A 15,532-nucleotide genomic window follows, 5' to 3' on the forward strand; every position below is an offset into this window, starting at 1 on the left:
TGGTGCCTGGAGAACTGAGGGGAAAACATTAACCAGTCGGACGTACTCCCCAGAGAAGCAGGGGCACAACATTAACCAACCGTGGGGAAAGCATTCACCAGTCGGTGAAAGCATTCACCAGTCGGGGAAAGCATTCACCAGTGGGACTTAGTCTCTGGCTGGAGTGGGCAAAACATTAATCAACTGCGGGGAAAACATTAACCAGTGGGACATGGGTCCCTGGAGACGCAGGGGGAAAACATTAACCAGTTGGGCTGGGTGCCTGGAGCAGAAGGGAAAACATTAACCAGTGGGACATGGTGCCTGGAGAAGCGAGGGGAAAATATGAACCAGTTGGTCATACTCCCTCGAGAAGCAGGGGCACAACATTAACCAACCGGGGGGGAAAACATTAACCAGTCAGGGAAAACATTAACCAGTCGGGGAAAACATTAACCAGTCGGGGAAAACATTAACCAGTGGGACTTAAGCCCTGGCTGGATGGGCAAAACATTAACCAACCAAGGAGAAAGCATGAACCAACCATGGGGAAAACATTTACCAGTGGGACTTGGGCCCTGGAGAAGCAGGGGGAAAACATTAACCAGTTGGACATGGTGCCTGGAGAAGCTTGCAGAGAGCATAAACCAGTCGGACTTAGTCTCAGGAGAAGCAGGGGCAAAGCATTAACAAACCGTGGGGAAAAGATTAACCAACCGGGGAAAACATTAACCAACCGGGGGAAAGCATGAACCAACCATGGGGAAAACATTAACCAGTGGGACTTGGTTCCTGGAGAAGCAGGGGGAAAACATTAACCAGTCGGGCTGGGTGCCTGGAGAAGCAGGGTGAAAACATGAACCGTGGGACCTGGTCCCTGGATAACCGTGGGGAAAACATTAACCAGTCGGGCAAAACATTAACCAGTTGGGGAAAATATTAATCAACCAGGGAAAACATCCACCAGTGGGACTTAGTCTCTGGCTGGAGTGGGCAAAACATTAACCAACCGCAGGGAAAACATTAACCAGTGGGACATGGTCCCTGGAGACGCAGGGGGAAAAAATTAACCAGTTGGGCTGGGTGCCTGGAGAAGCGAGGGAAAACATGAACCAGTTGGGCATAGACCCTGGAGAAGCAGAGGCACAACAATAACCAACCGTGGGGTTGGGGAAAATATTAACCAACCGGGGAAAACATTAACCAGTGGGACTTCGGCTCTGGCTGGATGGGCAAAACATTAACCAACCGTGTGGAAAGCAAGAACCAACCACGGGGAAAACATTTACCAGTGGGACTTGGGCCCTGGAGAAGCAGGGGGAAAACATTAACCAGTTGGGCTGGGTGCCTGGAGCAGAAGGGAAAGCATTAACCAGTGGGACATGGTGCCTGGAGAACCTTGGCGAAAGCATCAACCAGTCGGACTTAGTCTCTGGAGAAGCAGGGGCAAAGCATTAACAAACCGTGGGGAAAACATTAACCAGTCGGGGAAAACATTAACCAGTGGGACTTAGGCACTGGCTGGAGTGGGCAAAACATTCACCAACCGTGGGGAAATCAGTAACTAGTCCGACCTTGTCCCTGAAGAAGCCGGGGAAAGCTGAAACATTTGGACTGGGTGCCTGGAGCAGAAGGGAAAACACTAACCAGGCGGACAGAGTCCCTGGAGAAGCAAGGGGAGAACATTAACCAGTTGGACATTGTCCCCGGAGAAGGAGGGGCACAACATTAACCAACCGTGGGGAAAACATTAACCAGTCGGGCAAAACATTAACCAGTGGGACTTAGGCTCTGCCTGGATGGGCAAAACATTAAGCAACGGTGGGGAAAGCATGAACCAACCATGGGGAAAACATTAACCAGTGGGACTTAGTCCCTGGAGAAGCAGAAGGGGAAACATTAACCAGTCGGACATAGTCCCAGGAGGAGCTTGGGGAGACCATGAACCAGTTGGATATAGTCCCTGGAGAAGCAGAGGCACAGCATTAACCTACCGTGGGGAAAACATGAACCAGTCGGGGAAAACATTAACCAACCGGGGAAAACGTTAACCAGTCGGGGAAATAATTAACCTGTTGGGGAAAACATGAACCAGTCGGACCTAACCCCTGGAGAACTGAGGGGAAAACATTAACCAGTTGGACTTGGTCCCTGAGAAAGCAGGGGCAAAACATTAACCAACCGGGCAAAACATCAACCAGTGGGATTGGGGCTCTGGATGGATGGGCAAAACATAAACCAACCGTGGGGAAAACATGAATCAACTGGGGAAAACATTAACCAGTGGGCCTTGGGCTCTGGCTGAATGGGAACACATTAACCAACCGTGGGGAAAACATTAACCAGTCGGGCAAAACATTAACCAACTGGGGAAAACATTAACCAGTGGGCCTTAGTCTCCGGCTGGATGGGCAAAACATTAAGCAACCGTGGGGAAAACATTAACCAACCGGGGAAAACATTATCCAGTGGGAGTTGGAACCTGGAGAAGCAGGGGGGAAAACATTAACCAGTCGGGGAAAACTTTCACCTCTCCCTCTGTATCTCTGTGTCCCAGTAAGCTGATTCAGTGTGAATGTAGGCCTTGCTTGTCAGTACGAACCATTCAAGGTGACACCTTTAAATATCGATCCCCCCTCTCTCTGTCTGTCTGTCTCTCTCTCACTGTCCCTCTCTCTCTCTCTCTCAGTAACTTCACTGCAGTGTTAATGTCAGCCTGACTTCGGACACTTAATAAACTTTAAAAACTCACTCCCTGCCTCTCTCAGTTCAGGCACAGGTTGAGTGTTCGAGTGAGAGCGGGGGAGAGGTGAGTATTGAAGCCGGTGCAGGCAGCTGTCAACAAAGCTTTGAAGAAATGGCAGGCAGTGTTTGTAAAGATGCTGAGGGAATGGGAAAGTCAGTGTGTCAGCCAGATGGGGGAAGGGAGGCTTCCACTTGCGAGGGGAAAACATTAACCAGCTGCTGCTGCTGCGGTGTGGGCAATGGCAGTCCCCCTTTTATTGTACCCTCTGGACAAGCAGGGGCAAAACATGAACCAGGTGTACTGAATCCCTGGAGAAGCGAGGGGAAAACATTAACCAGTTGGACTTCGTCCCTGTAGAAGCAGAGGCAAAACATTATCCAGTCGGGCAAAACATTAACCAGTCGGGGAAAACATTAATCAGAAAGCCAAAGCCACTGGAGCATTGTGGAAGTCATTAACCAGTCGGACAAAGTCTCTGGAGAAGCGAGGGGAAAACATTAACCAGTTGGATCTGCTCCCTGGAGTAGAAGGGAAAACATGAACCAGTTGCACTTAGTCTCCAGAGAAGCAGGGGCAAAGCATTAACCAGTCGGGGAAAACATTAACCAGCTGGACTTGGTGCCTGGAGAAGTGAGGGGAAAACATTAACCACTCGGGCACAGTCCCTGGAGAAGCAGGGGCACAACATTAACCAACCGAGGGGAAAACATTGACCAGTCGGGGCAAACATTAACCAGTCAAAGAACAAAGAACAAAATCAGCCTGGGAAACAGGTCCTTCGGCCCAACGAGCCCACGCTGCCACCTCAACTCCACCTCTCTACCCATGACCCCTATCTAATGTTTTATGGCCATCCAGATTGAGGAAAAACTGATTTCGGGACAATTTATTCCTGCCAATCAGCCTAACACCACATCTTTGGGGTGTGGGAGGAAACCGGAGCACCCGGAGAAAACCCACGCAAGCACGGGGAGAATGCGCAAACTCCCACAGACACCGGCCCAAATCCATGTGTCTGCACAGCAATCAGCGATAGTCACTGAGCTGTCGTCTTGCCCAGTATCTTGTCCAGTTTAGGCACACACTAACGACATGAAGCACTAGGCCAATCTCGAACAACCAAGAGCAGCCCCAGTACGACCCATCGCGTGTATGCCCCTCGTTGGACACGAGGTGGACCGACTTCAAACCTGTGAATGAAAACAGAGAAAAACATTATTATCATACTATACCCATTTACATTTCTAGGGACACCCCAATGCTAATGACCCTTAATTAAAGGTTCTCCTATATCCACCCATCTCCAGCTCAGTCATGTGCCTGTCTAAGTTACTCTTAAAGGACTCTTAGCATGTTTGCCTCCACCACCTTACTTGGCAGAGCATTCCATACACCCACTACCCTCTGAGTGAAAAACCTCCCTCTAATATCTGTGTTGTACCTCTCCCCCCTCACCTTAAGTCCATGGCCCCTTGTCCTACGTGACTCTATTATAGGAAATAGCCTACCTCTGTTTACTCTATCTATACCCTTCATAATCTTATATACCTCTATTAGATCCCCCCCTCAGTCGGCGTCGTTCATGGGAAAAGCGCCCCAATTTCTTCAATCTTTCCTCATACCCCAGTCCTTCCATACCAGGCAACATCCTGGTAAATCTCCTCTGCACTCTCTCCAGAGTCTCCACGTCCTTCTGGTAGTAAGGCGACCAGAACTGTACGCAGTACTCCAAATGCAGCCTAACCAACGTTCTATACATCTGCAACATTAGACTCCAGCTCTTATATTCTATACCCCTTCCTATAAAGGCTAACATACCATAGGCTTTCTTCACCACACTCTCCACTTGCACTGCCACCTTCAAAGGCTTGTGCACTTGCACCCCCAGGTCTCGCTTCGACTCTATACTCCTTATAGGCTTACCCTTTTTCATAAAACTTCCCCCTACATTATTCCGGCCAAAATGCATCGCCTCACATGTATCCGGATTAAACTCCATTTGCCACGTATCTGCCCAATCAACCAGCCGATCAATATCCCGCTGTGTTGCCAGACACTGCTCCTCACTGCCCGCCAATCCAGCCATCTTGGTGTCATCAGCAAATTTGCTGATCACACCACCGACTCCCCCTTCCAAATCACTTCTCTACACTACAAAGAGAAGGGGTCCCAGTACCGAGCCCTACGGCACACCACTAGTGACAGACCTCCACCTAGAAAAAGACCCCTCCACAACTCCTCTGACTCCTCTTTGCAAGCCAGTTCTCTACCCATCTAGATACCTGACCACAAATCCCATGAGCTTTAATCTTCTGTACCAACCTACCATGAGGGACTTTGTCAAACGCCTTACTGAAATCCATATAGACGACATCAACGGCTCGTCCTTCGTCAACCGTTTTTGTCACCTCCTCAAAGAATTCTACCAGATTCGTAAGGCAAGACTTCCCCTTGACAAAGCCATGCTGCGTATCCTTAATCAGATCGCAATGCTCCAAGTGCGCGTACATCCTATCCCAAAGAATCCTCTCCATCAACTTACCCACCACTGATGTTAAGCTCACTGGCCTATAGTTACCTGGGTATCCCTCCTACCCTTTTTAAACAACAGTACCACGTTCGCTATCCTCCAGTCCTCTGGGACCTCACCTGTGTCCAAAGAAGAGACAAAGATTTGCGCCAGAGGCCCAGCAATCTCATCCCTCGCCTCTCTAAGCAGCCTAGGATAAATGCAATCAGGCCCCGGAGATTTATTGGTTTTAATGCCCTCGAAAAGCCCTAACACTTCTACCCTCGTTTGAAGGAACGAATGAGTGAAATGCTAGATTCCTTTCTGGGCGCCAACGAATGAAGACATTATTTTGGGAAATGCAGCAAAACGGCATAATTTTTTCAAACTATAGTGCGGGTAGTCAACTTCTGAAGTTGAGAAAACAATGTCAGGTGCTCAGACGTTGCATCATCCGAACAAATACACAGGTTAAGGGAACATTATTCAAAGGCTCAGAGGAAGTACGGTCAATCTCACTCTGGAATTCTGGTTTATTGTAAGTGTTCATCCATGTCTATTCGCTGATATTCAGATGGAGAATTCCAGAAAAGGAAGGGAAGTGTCACACATGAAAAGTGCAAATGTAGCTGGGGAAAATCAATTTGATGAAAAATAAATGACTAAAAATGGAGTTGGGGGTAAGGTGTTAGTGTGGATAGAGGATTGGTTGTCCAATAGGAGGCAGAGAGTTGGTATCGATGGGTGCTATTCTGATTGGCGGTTGGTGACTTGTGGAGTGCCACAGGGATCAGTGCTGGGGCCTCAGCTATTTACCATTTATACAGATGATCTGGAGGAGGGGGCTGAGTTTAGGCTGACGACATTTGCTGGTGACACGAAGATGAGTGGAAAAGCAAATTGTGTGGAGGGTGTGGAAAGTCTGCAGAGGGATCTGGATAGGCTGAGCGAGTGGGCGAGGACCTGGCAGATGGAGTACAATGTTAGCAAGTGTGAGGTTATCCACTTTGGCAGAAATAATAGTAGGAGGGATTACTATTTAAAGGGCGAAAAGCTGCAGCATGCTCCGGTGCAGAGGGACCTGGGGGTCCTTGTGCATGAGTCGCTAAAACCCAGTCTGCAGGTGCAGCAGGTGATCAAGAAGGCGAATGGGATGCTGGCCTTTATAGCGAGGGGGATAGAATATAAAAGTAGGGAGGTCTTGCTGCAACTGTACAGGGCATTGGTGAGGCTGCAGCTGGAGTACTGTGTGAAGTTTTGGTTGCCGTACTTGCGCAAGGATATTTTGGCCTTGGAGGGAGTGCAGAGGAGGTTCACTATGCTGATACTGGAGATGAGGGGGTTAGACTATGAAGGGAGACTAAATAGACTGGGTCTGTACTCGTTGGAGTTTAGAACGATGAGGGGGGATCTTATAGAGATGTACAAGATAATGAAAGGGATGGATAGGGTAAGAAGTAGAGAGATTCTTCCTGCTCAGAAAGGACAGCAGGACTAGAGGGCACAGCCTCAACATAGCGGGGGGGGGCGCGGTTTAGAATGGAGTTGAGGAGGAACTTCTTCACTCAAAGGGTGGTGAATCTCTGGAATTCTCTGCCGGTTGAAGTGGTTGAGGCTACCTCGCTAAATACTTTTAAAACACGGGTAGATAGATTTCTGATAGACAAGGGAATTAAGGGTTATGGGGAGAAAGCGGGAAAGTGGAACTGAGCCACTTCAGATCAGCCATGATCTTATTGAATGGCGGGGCAGGCTGGAAGGGCTAGATGGCCTACTCCTGCTCCTATTTCTTATGTTCTTATGGCCTTACCCGTTAGCATCACCCTCCATCCTCCCCAGGCTACACACTGCGGCCATCCCTTCCGGGTTACACACCGTCTGATCTCACTGGCTCCATGCCCCCGAACTCAGTCTCCATCCTTCCCGGGTTACGCACTGTCTGAACTCGCTGCCTCCGTTTTCTCCAGTTTACACACTGTCTGATCGCCATGTCTCCATCCTGCCTGGATTGGACACTGTCTGTTCATATTGGTACCATCCTCTTGTGTTTACAGACAGATCTCACTGCCTCCATTCCCACCCTCCCCCCATTACACATTATCTGATCTCACTATCTCTATCTCCCTGGGATTACACTGTCTGATTTCGCTAGCTCTATCTCCCTGGGATTACGCTGTCTGATTTCGCTAGCTCTATCTCCCTGGGATTACGCTGTCGGATTTCGCTAGCTCTACCTCTCTGGGATTACGCTGTCGGATCTCACTATCTCTATCTCCCTGGGATTACACTGTCGGATCTCACTATCTCTATCTCCCTGGGATTACTCTCTCTGATCTCACTATCTCTATCTCCCTGGGATTACTCTCTCTGATTTCACTATCTCTATCTCCCTGGGATTACACTCTCTGATTTCACTATCTCTATCTCCCTGGGATTACTCTCTCTGATCTCACTATCTCTATCTCCCTGGGATTACACTCTCTGATTTCACTATCTCTATCTCCCTGGGATTACACTCTCTGATTTCACTATCTCTATCTCCCTGGGATTACTCTCTCTGATCTCACTATCTCTATCTCCCTGGGATTACACTCTCTGATCTCACTATCTCTATCTCCCGGGGATTACTCTCTCTGATCTCACTATCTCTATCTCCCTGGGATTACTCTCTCTGATCTCACTATCTCTATCTCCCTGGGATTACTCTCTCTGATCTCACTATCTCTATCTCCCTGGGATTACTCTCTCTGATCTCACTATCTCTATCTCCCTGGGATTACTCTCTCTGATTTCACTATCTCTATCTCCCTGGGATTACACTCTCTGATCTCACTATCTCTATCTCCCGGGGATTACTCTCTCTGATCTCACTATCTCTATCTCCCTGGGATTACTCTCTCTGATCTCACTATCTCTATCTCCCTGGGATTACTCTCTCTGATTTCACTGTCTCTATCTCCCTGGGATTACACTGTCTGATCTCACTGTCTCTATCTCCCTGGGATTACTCTCTCTGATTTCACTATCTCTATCTCCCGGGGATTACTCTCTCTGATCTCACTATCTCTATCTCCCTGGGATTACTCTCTCTGATCTCACTATCTCTATCTCCCTGGGATTACTCTCTCTGATCTCACTATCTCTATCTCCCTGGGATTACACTCTCTGATTTCACTATCTCCATCTTCACTCTCTTTGCTTTCTGGGAAAGTCGGAATTCGCCATTTTCTCCCCAGAATTGGTCCAGGAACCAGGCCGCTTCTTAAACACGATTAAAAAAGCTGAAAATCCTCCCTGCTCAGAACCGAGTATAAATATTTGCATCGCTTTCTCACCCGGACTTTCTACCGCCGAAACTTCTGGAAAGAAGCAACTCTGCGACTGCGCGTCGTTGTTTGTGATGTAAAACTGCACGCGCTCAAAGTGCCCGGCGCATGCGCATACGGAGAACTGCGTCTTCCTTCCCCCTCTCCCCCCTTCCCCCCCTCCCCAGATCACAACTCACAAAGGGCCTGCGCAGTGCGCGAGTCTTGGAGTTCCTTCCGTGCTGTCCGTCTCGCGCACAGGCGGTTACAACCCGAGCGCGCCGCTGCCTGGAGAATGAAGAGGGCGGGGCTGCAATCTACACCCTCTCCCCATTTGTTGTAGCGGCTATCAATCACCTGCTCCCAGCCAATAGGAAGGTCCTTCTCATCAGGGTGCTGTCTTGACCCCAGTGAAAGGTTCTCATCAGTGTGGATGGAGCAGACTTTAAACAAGGAAGAATTAGCAATTGGTGCTCAGCTCCTAATAACACTCACATTGGCTGAAAAATGGCTTTCAAAAGAACTGGAAGTCGGGGATACAATTCCTTTCCTTTACTGAACGCTGCTGTACATCCTGGCAGGTTAAATCTGTTTGTCACAGTCAAGAGTTTTTTTCTTTCCTCAACCATTGAATTGCTGTCCAGATGTTTCACGGTACTTCTGGGTGACAAAACCAGATCCTTCACAGAATATTTACCTCGGATTTACCCCACACATCTTCACTTGTACGTCACATTACGACTTTCAACTTGGTCCTGGTAGATTTATCGACACAGATGTCATCATCTACATTAGCGTGCAGGCTTAGATATTGAAGAGCTGCCTGCCAGTCACGAGACATGTCTTCACATATAGGAACCCAGGAAAGCAGTCAACAATATATTTCACCTTCACGCTACCAGCGCCAAGATGGAATTGGATATCACCCTGGTGGTCACAACAGTATCAAGGCCCCAAACTTGTTCACCCAGATGTATTTCTTGATAGAACCCTTGGCTAAAAGCATCACCGCCTCAGGACTTCAGAGGAAACCTCCAAAACACTCCTCTGTAAACTGGTTCCTTCCTCATTGGGATCTCATGCCAACACCCTCAGGACCTCTGTTTTTGCGAGCACATGTAATTGTTGGAGGTCAGCCATCTCCGTTCCATGCCACTACTGCTGGAGTTTCTCATGTGTGTTTCTGAGGCCTACCCGCCTTGAGCTATTCTTCCAAAATACTGTCAGAAGTGGGGACATTCACTAATAATTGAACAATGCACAACACCATTCGCAAACCCACAGATACTGAAGTCGACCATGTTCAAATGTAGTAAGAAATAGACAATATCCACTTTTGGGTTGACAAATGACAAGTAGTGTTAGCGCCACACAAGTGTCAGGCAATGACAATCTCCAATAAGAGAAAATCTGATCATTCCTCCTTTGAAATTCAATTGCATTACCATCGCCGAATTGTCCGTTACCGACACCCTGGGGTTTACTGTTGGCCTGAAACTGAACTGGATTACTCATATGCATACTATTGCTCCAACAGCAAGTCAGATGGGAGGGGAGGTAGTATACAGTCGTATTGTAATCAGTGCAATAATCCAAAGACATAGGGCCAGGCTGTTGAACTGAAGACCTGTGTTCAAACCCTATGAAACCGTTGTCAATTGTTGTGAAAACCCATCTGGTTCACTGATGTCCTTTACTCAAGTAAATCTATGATCCTTGCCTGGGCTGGCCTTTATGTAACCTCAGACTAAAAACAATATTGTTGTCTCTGAAAATGCCTTCTGAAATAACCTAACAAGCCATTCAGTTCAACGGAAATGGGAGAGGAACAATAAATGCTGGCCCAGCCAACGATGCTCAGATCCCATGATTAGAAATAATTGATGGCAAAATCTCATCTCCTGACTTTCGAAAGCCAAGGAATCGGGCATTTGATGGAGTACTCTGTTATTTCTTTCGGGATGAGTACAGCTTCAACAATGCTCACGTTATGCCGTCCAGGACATAGTAACCCATTTGATTGGCATCTCATCAAAAAATATCCACTCCCTCCATCATCAATGCGCATTGGTAGCTGAGGACACTGGTACGAGACCGCAGGAGACCGGACCGCCCTACGGTCAACGAGTCTTTAAACCTCGCACCAATCAAGCCTTCTGAAGTAGCAAATTCCAAACCCACAACCACTGTCATCTAGAAAGAAAAAGGCAGTTGACACATGGGAAAATCACCGCCTGGAAATTTTCCTTGAAGCCACTCAACATACTGATCAGGAAACACATTGCCATTCCTTCATTGCCATTAGAGAGGAATCCTGGAACTCTTTCCCAAACAACACAGTGTGTTTACATATATTACATGGACTGCAGCAGTTCAAAAAGGAAGATCACCACCGCAATCACATGGAATTGGACAATAAATGCTGGCTAAGGCAGCAAGCACTACATCTTATGAATTAATAATAAAAAAAAGTGGATGGTGCCCAGCTGCCCAAATCAAATGGATCAACATGCAACTCAATTGAACAATGTCGATCTTCACAGGGTTCCTGGCCATTCAGCACCAACCAGAATCCCACCCAGGCCTATCCCCATATCCCTACATATTTACCCTCCGGGTTACACACCATCTGATCTCACTGGCTCCATGCCCCCGAATTACACACTCTCCGAACTCAGTCTCTCTAACCTATGCATCACAGGGCACACTAAGGGACAATTTAGCATGGCCAACCAACCTAGCCCATACATCTCTGGACTGTGGGAGGAAACTGGAGAACCCTGAGGAAACCCACGCAGACACAGGGAGAATGTGCAATCTCCACACAGACAGTGTCCCAAGCCAGGATTCGAACCCAGGTCCCTAGAGCTGTGCAGCAGCAGTGCTAACCACTGTGCTACCATGCTGCCCAATTTGAATCCAGTGACAGGCTGTGAAGAAAAAGATTGCATAATAGTGGGAGAAACGTTAACAGACTGAAAATGAACAAACTGGGAACAAAAACACGCCCCTTATTCGCATAACCTATTTTCTAGTTCAGTTCCAGGAAGTGGGACCAAGAAAGAACACAATTGCAAAATGCTGCAGACGTTGCAAATTGCTGACTTGAATATTTCCAGCATTTTCTAATTCCATTAGATTTCTATAGTTTTTCAACTAGTTCATTGATGCGAACATTCTAGTTCAGCCCAGGCAGCTAAACACTAACTAAGGATTAATCAAGGAGACTATAATCAGTGATCTCCTGCCAATTGGAAAATAACCAATGATGGAAGTTATCCAAATTCAAGGCACAGGAATCTGGCTCCTGAGATGAATAAACAAATGTTCAAAACTATTATGTTAGCACAGAGTTAATATTAAGAAAGGTGAGAACAGGTAGTGATCCAAGTTCAAAGACATCTCTCTCTGAACTCAGAACTCACTACTGTTTCTGATTATGTCTGAACCCAACAAACAAACATTGATCTTTGCAATAAAAAAAAAGTGCTGAGTAGGTCAAGCAGCTTCTTTGGAGAGTGGAGTTAATGCTTCGGGTGGATGATTTTTCATCAAAATTCATTGTGTTCCCTCTTTACAGATGCTGCCTGACCTGTTGTCAGTATTTACAATATTCTCCGTTTCTATTTCAGGTTTCCATTATCTGCATTATTTTTGCTTTTGATTGGTAATCGTTACCTCCTGGTGTCTTTTTTTATTTTGATATAAATCAGATTACTTTAAAACTAAACCGAGGTTACACAACCACACTTGCCCACTAGACTTGATTTCTCTATTGGGTCCTCTGAACTGCAAATTGAAGGGAAAGATGTAATATCACTGGTACCACATACAGGACTAATGTGTTTTTTTTCTGAAAATATCATTAATGTATCCAAACAGTTCAGAATAAACAATACTTGCAATTCAGATCGAGCTTTACACCAGAGAACAAGGTGAAAACGATTGTACTCCACAATTGAAAGTTATCTGTATGATTATGACGTTTAGTTGATTTTTCCCAGGGTACTACAGAATCCATAACACTACCCATTTTCTCAGACTCAGAAGAAACAGCGTAACGTAGGGAGCTAGAAAATTGTGACCAGTATTACCATTTTTAGTATTTCAAACAGATCCGTTATGGTTTTGCTGTATTAGTTAGGGAATATTTTCCAATTTTCGAATACTGGAATGTTTCCAGAGAGAGAAAAAAAAACAGCCACTCGGCTTATCAAATCTGTGCTGGCTTTCTAAGACAACAATGCTCATACTTCCATTCCTACTCCCATTCGTCATAACACAGTTACTTCCTTTCCTTTGTTATCCAATTTGAAGATAACAAACCAGTTTCCAACAGAATCATGGCACTGTAGTCCAAAATCTAACCTCTCATTGCAGTTCAGTTTAAATAGTTCAACCTGCAATGCATGGTTAATCATAAATGGATGTTCTTATTTTTGGAGCCAGACCAAGACCAAAAAACCAATGAACCTCCTTTCCCAAGAGCAGGTCCATGGAGGATTGAAGTAGTCAGGGTGGAAGCCAATGTGGATTGAGCCAGTAAGATTAGATAGTATGTAACCCAGGGAAATTGGAGCTAGATATTGCTTATCCTGGGGAGGATAGAGCCTTTGATTTCAAACAGTGTATGACCCAGGTAGAATTGAGCCAGTGATCTAGACTGTGTAACCCTGGGAGAATGGTGCCAGTGAGATCATACAGCATGTAAACTGGTGTTGATGGATCTAGTGAGATCAGACTGTGTGTAATCCGGGGCGGATTGAGCCAGTAAGATCATACAGTGTGTAACCCAGGAACGATGGAGCCAGTGTGATGCTGCCGGTTATGCTGATTGACCATGCTAAATTGCCCTTTAGTGTCAGGGGGATTAGCAGGGTAAATAGCAGGAGTTACAGGACAGGGCCTGGGTGGGATTGTGGACTGTGCAGACTCAATGAGCAAAATCACCTCCTTCTGCACCGTAGATTCTATGATTTTCCTCTTATCTGTAAGATAATAATATTTATGGCATTTATTAGTAAGTTTATTAGTAAGATCTGAATTTGTTAACTGGAAACAATGGCTAATTTTCTATTAGTTCATGGAAATTTTTCCACAGATGGAATTCTGAGCCCACGTTAGACATTAGCTTAAAAATGAGAAAGCTGCAAAATCTGAATCAGGGAACAGAATGCTCACCGGCGAGATCCCATTTCACAATTTTCCGTGCCCCTCAGCTGTGACATACCAAGTTTCCCACCCAAAAACATCAGGAATGTTAAAGTTTTTATATGTTATTAACTGTGTTAGCTTCTGATTTGTGAAGCATTCCATTGGCTTACTGTCCCCTCAGTAAATTATGGGCCAACACTGGTTTACAAAATGAGTGACCTCAGCTCCAAGGGGTTAGGCTGAGTGCTCATTTCATCATCACCTTCCAGGTGTCCAATGATGAGTGGGCACCAAGAATGCAGGAAATGTCCCCTCTCTTAGGCGGAAGACAGTCTAAAGACATGGGAGACTGGGACAGCCAGGAGGCTGCCAGTAACCAACTGACCCCTTCCTAGAAGGAAACACTGACACTATAAACACTTGGGGTGGAGGGGCGGGAGACTTGAGCAGACTGCCTACAGGGCACAACAGGCTCTGTGTGTCTCCGGCTGCAAGATTTCCGGAGTCATCAGCTCTGCACCAGAAATCAGCACAAAGCTGAATAAATTATTTAAATTAGTCTTTCCATTGCATTAGCAGGCCCCGAACTGGAGTAAGGAGGTGCCCCCTGGGCATTGCCAGCTTGGCAGTGTCAGCCTGACCCCTGGCACTGCCCAATGGGCATTCCGAACAGGATCAGAATCTATAGGAGTCAGGGCCTCTGGGCAAGAAGGGGAATCGCTGGCGGTGGAGGGAGATCCTGCTGCCATTCTGCACCGGGATCAGTGATAATGGCAAACAAGATTAAGTATATTGTTCTGTAAGATTCCAAAGCAGCATTTGAGTTCAAATGGACATGAAAATCTAATGAGAACCCAATATTAATGATGGAATATAAAAATGAGGGTTTAATAGCCAATGGAACTGTATAAATTTTCAGGAATTGTAACATTTTCATTTCATGGCTTCCACCGTATGAGGAGCGTAATGATAAGAAGGGCACAGAAAATCAATAAACCTCACTGCACTGTGATGTTGTGAAATATTGGGAGAATGATAGACGATGGACATAGAAACATCAATTTTCATTACAGCAGTGGATATTAACGAACTTCTGATTGGTATGTACAAGAATATGAGTGAATAGGGCCATACAGATAGACTTTGAGTGACCAAATTGCCAATGTTTCATGCTCAGAATTTCTTTCAATAACTTGAATCTACTGACAAACTGTGAAGAGAAAGGTTACACTGCAAGATGAAATGCTTTAGCAGGACAGAAAGTTAACAAATTAGAAACAAGCCAGTTCCTTCTTTCATAACCTATTGTCTAATTCAATTCCAGGAATTGAAACCTGGACACAACGAACAGAAGACTGTCGCAGAAGTTACATGTTGCTGAGTTAAGTATTTTCAACATTTTCTAATTTCATTAACTTTCTCAATTTTGCAACTTTTTAAGGGTGAGTACATTCTAGTGCAGACTAGATTGATACTCATTAACTAAACATCAATGTCGGAGATTATCAATGTTCTGTTACCAACGGGGAAATAACTAATGATGCAAATTATCCAAATTTAAGGCAAAGTAATCAAGAAACTGAAACTAATAGAGTTATGCCCAAAAGCTGTTAAGTCATCACAGAGTTAGAATTAAGACACCGAAAAAAAAGCTGATGATCAAGATCGAAGACTTTTGAACTCAGAGTTCATTGTACTCTTCCACTTTCTATCTGAACACAATATTTCCTTTTGTATCTGAACCCAATAAACAAATACTGTTCTTGGCAATGAAAACAAAATGCTGGAAATGCTGAGCAGGTCAAGCAGCTTCTGCGGAAAGTGAAGTTGGTGTTTCAG

General features: G+C 45.9%; 1 protein-coding gene across 1 annotated transcript in view; it reads left to right on the forward strand.

The window, feature by feature from the left end:
* Positions 1-15,532, forward strand: part of LOC145351586 (cytolytic toxin-alpha-like) — a 64,209-nt gene that overhangs the window by 24,155 nt on the left and 24,522 nt on the right. Inside the window, 1 exon segment of the mRNA XM_080201177.1 lies at positions 15,018-15,074. The gene's annotated coding sequence lies outside the window, so the exon portion shown is untranslated.

The sequence above is a fragment of the Carcharhinus amblyrhynchos genome, chromosome 13 (assembly GCF_965287045.1).
Source record: "Carcharhinus amblyrhynchos chromosome 13, sCarAmb.v2.hapA, whole genome shotgun sequence".
Classification (NCBI taxonomy): domain Eukaryota; kingdom Metazoa; phylum Chordata; class Chondrichthyes; order Carcharhiniformes; family Carcharhinidae; genus Carcharhinus; species Carcharhinus amblyrhynchos.